This window comes from Haliotis rufescens, unplaced genomic scaffold (genome assembly GCF_023055435.1).
Source record: "Haliotis rufescens isolate VD_foot unplaced genomic scaffold, xgHalRufe1.0.p SCAF_14, whole genome shotgun sequence".
In the NCBI taxonomy this organism is placed as follows: domain Eukaryota; kingdom Metazoa; phylum Mollusca; class Gastropoda; order Lepetellida; family Haliotidae; genus Haliotis; species Haliotis rufescens.
This window is the reverse complement of record NW_025963824.1, coordinates 21,410,329-21,424,704: the sequence shown is the minus strand read 5'-3', so window position 1 is coordinate 21,424,704 and position 14,376 is coordinate 21,410,329. Positions and strand designations below refer to the sequence as shown.

The window sequence follows — 14,376 nt, the reverse complement described above, 5'->3', positions numbered from 1 at the left end:
AGTATATTAAGTTTACAATAACGAGAAGTGTTTCAGCTGTATCTCGTACACATCATACATATGCTGCAATATAATCGTGTTCAGGTAACTTATATCGATGTAAGATGCAACTTTGTAATAGTTTTCTATAAATCATAGATACTTGTATACAGGTATATGTGTATTGATATATCTGACATATGACCAACACTATAATGCCTTTATATTAGCACGACTGTACCCAATCTTTGAAATTTGCATAACCCACTGGGCTATTTGATCCTCCTAATCGTTTTCATATTCCATTGTCACTGTTTGTTTTATTTTATGACAGAGTTACTTTGGTGAACAACACAGGATTCAGCTGATTTCTTTACACACAATTCGCGAGCAGTGACTGCTTCAACTGACGTTTTTAAATTTTCAAGGTCAAATGAAGGTTTATGTGGGCTCACTTCCTACATGTTATTGTAAACTACATCAGTAGATCTCAAAAATAGGAATGGATTCTATAGATTTTAAAAACAATCCGAAAAATTAAAATGCACTCTTAAATAATTACACCCAGACTATTACATGTATTAGAACATTTTTGAAGAAAATCCACTTTAATATATTAGTAAGTAGTATGTAGACATCTGAGTATCTATTATGATATATATGCAGATAAAGATTTCATTGTTATCTTGCTGTAACAGGATATTGTGTACACAGGTTTTAGGAATATAGTTTTAGCTTTTTCATTTCAAGTAGTTTTATATCTTTATTAGTTGTGGCATAAGATGTATATGCTTGGGTTAAGAGTCCAAGCAGTTGGTCCATTTTATTGAAGGGTGGATAGGTTAGTCTATTCCTGTTCCTTTGTCACAAACTCTCTTGCTTGTCAATACAATAGCTTTCACCACCCTAGCTGATTAACATTATCTACCTACAGCTTTCTTCCCTAGCATTTACACACTTATAGTCACTCTGCTTATAACCCTGCACAGACAAGACATGGACTACAAGTAGCTCAGGTTTGTTATTTACATTATCTTTTCCTAAAAAGAATTCTACTATATCTATAAATATTTTATCAATAATGTAAAGTATAGTAAATGCTTATCTATTATTTATATCAAATAATCAAGATATCTTCTATTTTATCAGTATAAAGTGTTTAACATGCATGTATGTGTAAGAGCATGATTTGATTGGTAGTTTTGAATATAAGGATTGAAGTACAAGTTGGTTTTCTATAACTTAAAATAATGGTCGCCATGATTGATAAGTATGTATATATTCAAGTATGATAGTCATTTACTTTTTATAAGAATGACATAATCCTACACTCATGATGTAGGTTAATAGACACATCCCGGTGTCACACATCCTTTAATTATCACTCACTTATGTATGAATTTATATGTATTATCTATGTGTTATAATGAAACACAACGTGGCAGCATTTTATATATATTCCTATTCTTGGTATTAATAGGTATATATATTAATGACTGGTATTCTTCTAACTATATAGTGTGTATCTGATATATATTCAGTTATGATAAGAGACAATTAATATATGTATTACTGATTTGAAAGTCCTGCAAATTGAATATAAGTTATCTACAATGAACTAGTGATATGTAACTGTATGTGTTACATGAATGGATTATGTGACTGCTTTAAGTATGATATAATCAATATGCAGTCGTGTCTTTGAATGTTATAGTATGTATTGTATATCATTTTATATATTTGTTACAGGGTGATTGATTGATTGACTGACTCAACAAATAAATTGATTTAATAAATGTCACCTCAATACACAACCACAGCTTAAATATTGTTTTAGTTTCCATGGCAACAAGTTTCACATATTTATTCACGACAAGTATTTACCATTGTGGGGGATATTGACGACTTTGTCTTCTTCTTTAAAAAAATTCTGTGTACTCCCTTACAACTGTTTTTCATCAAGGTAGTATCCAGACACAGCTTTAATACATGTAGTACTATTTAGTGTTTTTTGAGGGATCGTCTTTCGTGGAATGCTGTTACATTCACTTAAAGTCCTATCATACACCAAAGGTCGTCTAAAATGAGTCGTGTGGAATACACTTGCCTAAAACCTGAAACAATATTGCTTAGCAATAATGTAAGAAAGGTGGATCCCGGACGGTTTGTATAGAAAGTTATCTCTGGCAGACGTATGTTTAAATGGTCTTTGCAGGAAGAGGATTATGCAGGCCTGTTAATTTTGGATATTATTGGTTTACCTAATTAGCTATAAATAAATGTTTGGTGAGTGTCTGGCTACTGCCGCTGGACGGGTACTGCCGCTGCCACTCTATAATTGTAAACCACACTTTTTTCAAAAGCAAAGAAAACAGGTCCCAGCATGCTTATGGGCCAAATTGACATTTTCAATATGGATGCTGAAGCAGCCATGTTTGAAGCGAGAAAGGAATCCTGTGAGCACTGCTGCTAGGATTATCTAGTGTTTCAGCTTCATGGGATATGTCAAACAAGATACAACAGATGTATGGCAGGACAGGGGATGGACAATGCTTCACAACAGTTAATGTGTGCTATAACAAAGAGACACCATTAGTCATTGTTAATATGGTCGCTATATGGCTCATATTGACAGTCTATAATGGTCACAGGATAACAGGCTGATAACTGTTTTGAACATTGCTGTCAGTGTAGCAAAATTAATTTTCAAGGTTTCTTCCAATCTCCTTAAAATCATATCTAAGTTCTCGCTGCCACAAAACAAAGATCTAAGGACATCTCATTACGGATCACGTCAAAATGCCCTTTCGCGAACTTTGACTGACCACTGAAATGACTAACAAGAAGTTGACATCAGCCAATTAGAAAGCAGCTTTCGTTTCAACCTGACGATTTCACAGTTCTCGATTAAAATCGATTAAAACTTTTGGGCCATAATTGTCGTTTGGAATTCCCCATGTTAACGTTTTCCAGGTTGCATGATTAGAAAACACATTCCAACTGTCACTTTCATGATCTGGTAAGCGACGCTTTGATTGGTCGGATGAAAGGTCGTTCTGATGTAACCCGTAAATGTGATGTCCTCAGATCTTTGTTTACAATAGCGAGAACTAAGATCAGATTTCAATGAGATAGGGTTTCTTCCAAACAAAATTTAGTTACATTGATACATTACATGCATTTGGGTAACATTTATCAACCCCTTTTATCTGTAAAACGTAAGATAAAATAGCTGAAGCATAATTATAAAATACCTATATTTGTCCACAAAAGGGCAGTATAGTGGCTAAAGCTTTGATTCTCCATATGGGTGCAATGTGTAAAGAACATTCCTGATGCACCACAGATGTCAAATGGAACCAGCACACAAAAATATAACATATTTTGTGTGTCAATATAAGTGTTGTGATAATGTTTGCAAAGTAGTAATTATAATCATGATTAATCTGCATTGTGGGTAAATGTTTTTCAATTAGTCAATGAAATCATGCAAATTAGTACAGGAATGAAAATTATTGGAGTACCTCCAGAATTCAGCACTGCAACTTCTCATCTTAATGATCTTTAACATGGATCATAGTACTGGGGAAGGCATATGCATGGCTACTGATGCCGTGAGGGTGAGTGGACTTTGGAGTCATATCTGAGCAATGTAGCAAGTGAACCTGCTGTAGACACTTCATCTTGTGCTATTGCTGTTATTGTGTACAGAAAATATACAGCTAAAATTTGAATCATTAGTTATCTAAATATAATCCCTTCAGCTGCATGAATTACCGTATTCGACGTAATAAGCGCCCCGCTCTTATAAGCGCCCAGGGCAGAATTTGCAAATATATTGGAAAGTGAACAATCCCAATTAGCACCCCTTCCGATTGATCAATGTTCACAAGACTTATTTATTCATGTACAATACGCACTCGTGTTATATGCACCCTTAATTATGGGCAATTAAATTGTAGAAAAATATATCTGTCGTTCATAATCATTTCAGGCTGTCAACATAAACCACAAAATTTATCTTTCAACTCTTTTTTTTTTCACCAAAATAATATTCTAATAAGAGACCCTTATTTCTAATTTTGAGAGCGCCATGGGCGCTTATTATGTCAAATATGGTAAGTTGAAACAAAATATGAAGAAAATAAAATAATTTCCTAAACTGGTACCCGCTATAAGATTTAGATACACTGCCGGAGGTGATATTTAGTTTTTAAATTATTGAAAACTCTCAACATCGCCAGGTTTGTTCAATGACATTGGCATTGCATGTAGCAATGATAGATCACTGAAAGGAGCCACTTGAAGACCCCAGCAACCCTGTTGCCATGCTGACATTACAGGTACCATGGTGTACCTTGCAACAACATTTCACAAATGGTACCATAGGGTATAGCAACATATGTGGTGCTCAATTCTAAAGGTAGGCCAAGTTATGTTTTAACACCATCAAATGCAAATGGAGAACTACAATTTGAGAACAAACAAGTATGTCAGAATTTAAGGATTATTGTAATCATGGAGATGGTGTCCTTATCATGATCCTAATGAAAACCGAGACATCTAATGGGCCTCAGATATAAAAAACCTGAGCTCCTCTATTATGAAACATGTTAATTTATAACAATGTAAACTAACTTATAGCCAGTGACATTAAATGCATTTTTAGAAGAACCCTTTCACATGAAAACATAACCTCCAATGTAAACTACAGGAGTTACTAAAATACATCAATAAAGATTTAATCAGTGATACAAATTTATATTTTTTTGTGCAAGTTTTTCAGGCTGTTTCTGCATTTTCAGGCTATGGTACTCACCTTAAAGAACTATTTTCACCAATGCATAAATGGGATAGTTGGAAAAATCAACATAAAACCATAAGTGGACATGATTACTCATTGTAAACAAGATAACATGTTTGTTAAATATCAGGCCTTGGTAAGGGATCTTGTCTGAATTTCAGGCTACTTCAAGACCTGTGTAAAACATGGAAATTCAGTCTGAATCAGATTATGGTTTCAAGTCATCTGTTAAATCTACTCATAACCTTTCAACGGGCAATAATGGCTGCACACACCAACTCAATGATTCTGAATTCAGGTCAAATCATGCATATGAACACCTGTGTAGTGTACGTGTTTGACGGGAACTTATGGATAGGTCGGTCTCTCCATTCATCATCATGCCTTGACATCCGTGACCAAACAATCAGACGTAGTCCCACTAACTTTCTTTCCGCGATTGGACCTTGTACCAAGCACACGCTAGGCCTGTAGTCCTATAGATCAATGTCTGCATTTCACTTGTTTAAAACACGTAAATTCCAGCAAGAGCTGCATTAAATCCACGTCATCAGATGCATTTAACAGTTCATTACAACACCTGTTTTGCAAGTTGAGACCGCCGACCAATATAAGTGTTTCATTTGATAAATTTACTCTTGTTATAAGTCGACTTACCTATATATCACTATCAGCCTAGGCTACATATTCAGCCGATATTTACCATTCTCAGCGTAACTTCTTTCTTATTTCGTCCTAATGTGAAAAAAAGATATCCTACTTAATCATATAGCTAGCCAATAAAAATAATCATAGGACATTACTTTTTGGATTGTATCTTCGATGCCTTCAGTGAATCCAAGCCTGGAGGTCGTAGATATCAAATCTCCGTATAGTCACTTCTTCCAGCCATAAACAAACACGAGTAATTGATAGTTACCTCCCTTGGTTAACTTAAAAAATCGCAATGTGGAAATGAAACGTAAAAGGTTATTGAAGATGTATGACAACTTTTTAAGAAAGCGCAACCATTATTAAATAAGACAATTACGAATTATAGATAAACGTACTGTTTTTGTCAATTGTATTTCATTTAAGAGGTTTTAAACACAAAATAGACACCTGTATATTTTTATTCCAAAGTGCTGACAGGAATACAGTTTACAGGTAAACATTTTATGTTCACAACAGACATGTATCTAGCCACTTTCATGCGACCCTTGAGTACAGTTGCACTTTGGAGACAAGAACACCTAGCGTTTAGTACAGGTTCACTTCAGAGTATAGAACACATACAGCGCTTGGTACAGGGTCACTTCAGGGACGATAACACCAGGTGTTTGGTACAGAGTAACTTCAGAGTCGATTGCAAACTAATTGCGGCGCCTTAGTCGACCACCTCACCATGTTGCCCCATCTGCAAGTCCTGTCATACACTTATGGCTAGGAATTCAAGCGCGAAAATATGTTTACCTACCTGTGTGGTTCTCCTAACCCTGTATCCTAGTAATGTTCTGTAGCGTCCCTGCGACCACGAGTAATGTATTTAAATGTAGTTATTGTACTTGAGGCAATCAGATCTAACATCTGTCGCTACTAAATGTGCTCATGACAAATACAAGGGTTCACGTGTGGCGTTCCTTCAATTAATGTGCAGATGGAAAACGACAGGTGCATGGGGATGGTATGGAATCATATGACATGATATTGATAAGTACATGGCAGTTTGGGGCACAATGCTGTGTTAATGTGTGGAAGTATATGTCCTCTCGTTTCTTTGTTCCACTTGAGTGGTAGTAGAATGTGAACTATGTTTGATTAGTGTTTTACAGTTGTTCATGTAAGTAGACAAAGTATGATAAAGGACCAGGGCCCACTGACATTGCCAAATGCAAGAAACGATCCACCCGTTTGAAACCTTTAAGAATATGAACAGGAGTGTCCATGCGACCAAGATGTTCGGCATACAACACCACATGCAGAGGTAAGGCCCTAGTAGTAGAAAAGGCTCATTTAATGGGGTTTCAGAAAAAATCATCGTATTCCATCTTTAGTCTTCCCCATGAAGGTAATCAGTTCCTCTCGTCACAAATGTCAGTAGTCTTGTGCTTGATCGTGTTATAATCTTGCAACAGTGTGTTCCCTACCGGCCTACATCCCATGTCGCCAACAGTCTTAAACACGTCGGGGTCTAGTGGTTCTAGTCGCCACTTAGTAACCTCTTATACAAATGAACTGGACCAGGTATAGACAGATTATATATTTTAATAACATATATAGAATAACAACAATTGGTGTGTGAAACACATATTATCATATAGTCTGGGGATATAGTCTTTCTTTTCTTGAGTTTATCAAAACATTTGGATTTAGAGTTCAGTTTGATATAGTCCTCATTTTCTTGTTTTAATGTTCAGTTCAATTCCCCTTGAAAAGTCGACTAGCAGCATCCTGGAACTCAAGTGGGGTTTTCTGTCCGCAGTGGAGGTGATCCTTAGTCGCATGATGCATGGTCCTGTTCACTGAGTTGATAGAGGCTGAGTCATGGGCGAGATGTGACAGTATGATCCATCCGCAGCCACTTGGCTCTGTCTGCAGCCTCAACCTTTTTTTATTTGCATCGGGAACTCGTAGATGCTGTTTTATTTTTCAGACGTCCATGAAAGTCTTTAAGTTAGTTGTTGGTCCGAGGACCAACAATGAGATGATGGTTCCAGATCCGAGCAGGGAAGCGGGCGTGTTAGTCTACCATAGTGGTTGTCAGCTTCGACGTCCGTCTAAATGCAGTCTGGGGTTGGCTCTACACCGACTGTTCACGGAGGGACACCTTTCAAGAGATGAACAGGCGCATATGGGTGGTTCTGGATTTGTTGGGCAACAGTCAGTAGCAAACAGGATGTGGCCACGCAACAAAGTAATGAAGCACGCTGTAGCCACAAGATTGGACACTGATAAAAATACCATCCATGTAGAGAGTGTAGGGGTCTGTGAGAAGGTCAAGCAGTATCAGGAGCACCGTCATCAACACCAAGGAACTGGCGACCGTTCTTGCTCTGTGTCGCCAGAAACCTATGATTGTGGGTTCGAATCCCGGTTCGCCCCAATTATGTTTCTAGGTTTGTCAGCACCATACCCGTGCTCGTGGGTTTCACCGAAGTGGTAAACGTCTGAGACCTGCATCACTTCGGGCTTTCCCCCCACATTAAGCTGACACGCCGTGATATAACTGGAATAATGTTAAAAGCGGCGTTAAACCCAACTCACTCACTCACTCACTCTTGCTCTGTGTCCATGAACCTTCCCAATATGCATCCGAGAGAATCTGCTGTAGTGGTGACAGTGTCTTTCTGTGGTATAGTCCAGACTTGATCTGGTGAAGAAACCCACAATAGCAACAAATATCGTCTTCATTAAGAACTTTCATAGCCATACTACAAAACATGTGAGTAGTGTAAGCGTGCTCTTTGGCCGCCAAGCCAGCCGGAGTCATCTTCCCCTACCGAAAGTGGGTTCTCTCCCCCTAGTGTATGCAGGTTCCAGGAGGCGTGCGCCTCAAAGATGCCGGCACGTCCGGTTCCGGGAGGGCGTGCGCCTTCAAGATCACGGCACGTTCGGTTCCGGGAAGGCGTGCGCCTCCAAGATGGCGAGGAGGAGGAGGATATAAAAAGCGCACGTAAAATCCTCAACTTAAGTAAGTAAGGCTATCATTGGGTTGGCAGGGTTGGCAAGCAGAGTGAGGAGGAGGAGGAGGGTTCTTTTTTGTGTTTTTTGGCAAAGCAATGATGAAAGTGTTCTTTCGGGAGAGTTGGGTGGCCCTGAAAAGGGCCGTTTGGAGAAGAAAAACCACCAACACTGGAACGGGAACGGGAACGGAAACGGAATCTGGAACTTCATCCTGGGGGAAAGCTTCCTCGTTCGTGCTGCTCTGATTCGCATTCTCGCACAGATAGTGCCAGAAAGTAGTTGTCTCCACGTTCTTCTTGTGTCTCACCATTCCGGTCATCTTGAGGTAGGCACAGTGGGGTGACTACTTGAGGTGTTCATCCCAAGGATCGTCGTGGGGCGCCCATCTTCTCAGCCGCACGCCGCATTGAAAGCAGCACACGCTATCGGTATGCTTTGTGTACACGAAGAACACATGGGCCAACCCTTCAGCGGGCTGACTCATCTGCATCGGCCACGCCTCAAACGAGACTAGTCTTCTATCAAAAGTTTGATGGGGTGGCGTCGGCGGCTTACTGGGCCCACAAGCATCCGTACCATCACTCCTGGGTCCACAAGAATCCGTACCATCAGTCACTGCCATTCTCGATGCGATGATTTTTCACAAGTGAAACTGAATCCTCTCGATGTATGTATGTGGGTCGAGCGGTGGAAGGCACGCGTCGGCTGGCGAGCTTGTGTAGTGACTGGTCCCGTTGCTTTCTATTGGCGATGCCTTCCCAGGAGCCTCCTGGCTAGGCTATGTTCCTCTAGAGAGAGACCTTGGTAGAGGTCGGGTGTGCTTGGTGCTGTTACAGGATGAGGTCTGCTTACCGGTTAAGTTCAAGACGGAGGTCTACCTCAACTTCTGGTTCCTGGACCGGGTCGGTCTGGACTTGGCTGTTGTTGAGGGTGGGGATTGGTGTTGTAGCGGTCAGGTTCTCCGTAGACTTGGCGTTGGGGTCGGGCGTAGGGGAGTGTCGGGAGAGGAGATCCCTCTCCTCTTCCTCTTCTTCTTTCCATGCCCTGTGGCCCCCGGCGAGCGGAAAGGCTCCTCCCCTCTGGATTCAAGGGGAGCAAGGTCTTTTGCTGCGGCGGAGGGCTGTGGGGTCGGGGGAAGGGTCTCCTCAATCTCCATGGTGGGGACTGGTGGGGACTGCTTCCTCCTGGGCGGCCTGACTTTCATGACCAGACGTGGTGTAGAAGGGGTCGGAGCCGGGGTCGGGGTCGGGGTCGGGGTCGGGGTCGGGGTTTGTTTCTCATTCTGCTTGGACTTGGCCGGAGCCTTGTCCAGAGGCTTCTATTTCTGGTTTAGGTCGAAAAATCTCTGCACGGTGATGGGTCCAACACGCTGCGCTCTGATGGGTCCAAAACGCAGCGCCGATTGGACCGTTCCGGTGCTTGGTCTGAGCCTAGGTTTTCCAAACCGGCCCGACCCTTGTGTTTCTTTTCCATAGGAAAAGGCCTGTTCCATGGGAGAGAAAGCACGACCCGCTGTTCGGCCAATCAGAGCGCCTCTGATTGGTCGAAAACCCTAGATTCTGATTGGTTGCATTTCGATCCTCTTTATCGGGGAGACATGTCCACCACCACCATTTCCTCTTGGGTATGGTGACGTGATTATATACGTACGTGGTGTTTTACTCGTGTATCCATGCAAACGTGTTGTCACTCGTGACTACAAACATACGTTTAGACAGACATTCGTGGTGTTGCTCGCCCATCCATGCATAGGTGTTTGCACTCGTGTATACATACAGGGGTGTTGTCACTCGTGTATCCATGCAAACGTGTTGTCACTCGTGACTACAAACATACGTTTAGACAGACATTCGTGGTGTCGCTCGCCCATCCATGCATAGGTGTTTGCACTCGTGTATACATACATGGGTGTTGTCACTCGTGTATACATGCAAACGTGGTGTCACTCGTGACTACAAACATACGTTTAGACAGACATTCGTGGTGTCGCTCGCCCATCCATGCATAGGTGTTTGCACTCGTGTATACATACATGGGTGTTGTCACTCGTGTATACATGCAAACGTGGTGTCACTCGTGACTACAAACATACGTTTAGACAGACATTCGTGGTGTCGCTCGCTAATCCATGCATAGGTGTTGTCACTCGTGTATACATGCAAACGTGTAGTCACTCGTGACTACAAACATACGTTTAGTTAGACATACGTGGTGTTTTACTCGTGTATCCCTGTGCACGGGTGGCCCAGTCGTCTAAAGCGCCGCGATTCGCTGTGCAGAGTTGCGTCCCTTTGACACGCCAGAAATCTATGATCGTAGGTTCGAATCCCGGTGCGCCCCGATTATGTTTCTAGGTTTGTCAGCACCATACCCGTGCTCGTGGGTTTTACCGAAGTGGTAAACGTCTGATACCTGCGACACTTCGGGCTTTCCTCCCATATAAAAGCTGACACGCCGTGATATAACTGGAATACTGTTAAAAGCGGCGTTTAACCCAACTCACTCACTCACTCCTCCTCGGAATGATGACGTCGCCGGAGCTTTGAAGGGGGATTTCTTGAGGGGCTTCTGTCGTTTTTTCTTTTGCCTCGGCTTGCTGTAACATCCGCATAGAGATGTGTGATGTTTTTTCTTTTAGGGTACGGACATTGTTATGCATGTCTTCTATGAGATGGAGCACTTGTGTCAGTTGTGTCGACATTCTTATGGGGTTCTGGGCAATCTGCAGCGAAATGGCCAACGGCTTGACTGTTCTGCTGTTCTGACCTGATCTGCTGACTGTTGTCCTTGGTTTACCTTGACCTTGACTGTTTGTCTTCGTCTCAGACATAGTGGCGGTGACCTTGAGTGTGACACTCGGTACATGTCACTTCAGGACAGTACCATCTTCCCGAGGCAAGAGAGTTAACTGACGACAAAAGTCCAGTTTCCATCCTTGCCGAACTAGACTGGTATTATGTCGTTACATTTTGGCTGGACTAACGAGTCTATGCATAGTCCAATCAAAATCGCGCACCGAAATCGAAATCAAGTTCGTGAACAGTCGTGCAGATTTCGGTCGATTGCCGGATTTGCAAAGCATATGCACCGCCAACTCGTTGTCAGCAGATATTTTCCAAATCTTTTCATGTTTTTAATCAAGGTGCTCACGTGATTTGATGCATTTCGCGATGTAAGACCCGTTTTATCACAATATAGATCTTGATTATCGATCAGATCGTCCTGACTGGGCGCCACCATTTTGTGTGACGCAAACGCAAGTGATACGAGAGGTGGAATCTGATTGGTCCATAGGAGAGGCTCAGGGGGGAACATAACTAGTAACAGCCACTGCCCAGTAATTCCAGCCTAGTTCAGCAAGGGTGGAAACTGGACTTTTAAGGTCAGTTAACTCTCTTGCCTGGGGAAGATGGGACAGTACAGGTAACTGTGACTGTCGGTCTGACACCTCAGACAGTTGTATCGAGACGACATGATGTTGCTTCTTGGACAGCAGCAGAAAAGTGAAGACAAGAGAACGTCTGTGGTATTTAAGGAACTGAAACCCTGCTTCCTGATTGGATAAAACCCCAAGCTTCTCATTGGTGAAGAACCCGACCTTCGCATTGGTTGGTTTCTGGCCCACACACAACCCAGTTTGGCACAGACGTTGTGTTTCTTTTCCACAGGAAAAGGCCTGTTCCATGGGAGAGAAAGCACAACCACTGTTCGACCAATCAGAGACCCGTACAGGGTGTGTGCGGGCCTCTGATTGGTCGAAAACCCTAGCTTCTCATTGGTTGCATTTTTTTTCGTTCCACTATTCTGACCGTTGTTGATTTCTTCCATGGCTTCACGGATTGAAGTGAACAGTGCATGGCACTCTCTCCGAACACGCATGTCTTCAAGATAAAACGCCAACAGCTAACACAACGTTGAGAAAATCATAAAAATTGTTTAGTCTCTGTACCCAAAGGGCACCGTGTCTACAGGCAGACCGTGATTGTAATGTAGAGGATGCGGCGCTTGGTGTAGACGATGCGGTCTTTTGTGGTAGCTTGGGTCAGGAGTCCTCCACCATGATCCGATGAGGGTTACGCACCCTGATTTTATCCCCAGACCGTTGTCCAAAAATCAGGTCTTTATACATGACAACACTCACACATAACGCTTCATTCATCCTAACAACGGCCACCATAGTGTGTCGATGTATATATGACAAAACTCACACATAACGCTTCATTCATCTTATCAACGGCCACCATAGTGTGGCGTATATGACAACACTCACACATAACGCTTCATTCATCCTATCACCGGCCACCATAGTGTGGCGGTGTATATATGACAACACTCACACATAACGCTTCATTCATCCTATCAACGGCCACCATAGTGTGGGGTGTATATATGACAACGCTCGCACATAACGCTTCATTCATCCTATCAGCGGCCACCATAGTGTGGCGATGTATATATGACAAAACTCACACATAACGCTTCATTCATCATATCAACGGCCACCATAGTGTGGGGTGTATATATGACAACGCTCGCACATAACGCTTCATTCATCCTATCAGCGGCCACCATAGTGTGGCGATGTATATATGACAAAACTCACACATAACACTTCATTCATCCTATCAACGGCCACCATAGTGTGGCGATGTATATATGACAAGACACACATAACGCTTCATTCATCCTATCACCGGCCACCATAGTGTGGCGTATATGACAACACTCACACATAACGCTTCATTCATCTTATCAACGGCCACCATAGTATGGCGGTGTATATATGACAACACTCGCACATAACGCTTCATTCATCCTATCAGCGGCCACCATAGTGTGGCGATGTATATATGACAAAACTCACACATAACGCTTCATTCATCCTATCAACGGCCACCATAGTGTGGCGATGTATATATGACAAGACTCTCACATAACGCTTCATTCATCCTATCAGCGGCCACCATAGCGTGGCGTATATGACAACACTCACACATAACGCTTCATTCATCCTATCAGCGGCCACCATAGTGTGGCGATGTATATATGACAAAACTCACACATAACGCTTCATTCATCTTATCAACGGCCACCATAGTATTGCGTATATGACAAGACTCACACATAACGCTTCATTCATCCTATCACCGGCCACCATAGTGTGTCGATGTATATATGACAACACTCGCACATAACGCTTCATTCATCCTATCAGCGGCCACCATAGTGTGGCGATGTATATATGACAAAACTCACACATAACGCTTCATTCATCCTATCAGCGGCCACCATAGTCTGGCAATGTATATATGACAACACTCGCACATAACGCTTCATTCATCCTATCAACGGCCACCATAGTGTGGCGATGTATATATGACAAAACTCACACATAACGCTTCATTCATCCTATCAGCGGCCACCATAGCGTGGCGTATATGACAAAACTCACACATAACGCTTCATTCATCCTATCAACGGCCACCAAAGTGTGGCGATGTATATATGACAAAACTCACACATAACGCTTCATTCATCCTATCAGCGGCCACCATAGCGTGGCGTATATGACAAGACTCACACATAACGCTTCATTCATCCTATCAGCGGCAACCATAGTGTGGCGATGTATATATGACAACACTCACACATAACGCTTCATTCATCCTATCAGCGGCCACCATAGTGTGGCGGTGTATATATGACAACTCTCACACATAACGCTTCATTCATCCTATCAGCGGCCACCATAGTGTGGCGATGTATATATGACAAAACTCGCACATAACGCTTCATTCATCCTATCAACGGCCACCATAGTGTGGCGATGTATATATGACAAAACTCACACATAACGCTTCATTCATCCTATCAACGGCCACCATAGTGTGGCGATGTATATATGACAAGACTCACACATAACGCTTCAT

At 42.1% G+C, this 14,376-nt stretch overlaps 1 protein-coding gene across 1 annotated transcript in view; it reads right to left on the bottom strand.

Annotated features, from left to right (window-relative positions):
- LOC124116682 (mitochondrial coenzyme A transporter SLC25A42-like) overlaps positions 1-5,713 on the bottom strand; it is a 46,951-nt gene extending 41,238 nt beyond the window's left edge. The window contains exon 1 of the mRNA XM_046478122.2: positions 5,587-5,713. The gene's annotated coding sequence lies outside the window, so the exon portion shown is untranslated. The remainder of the gene's footprint in view (positions 1-5,586) is intronic.
- Between the last annotated feature and the right edge of the window lie 8,663 nt (positions 5,714-14,376).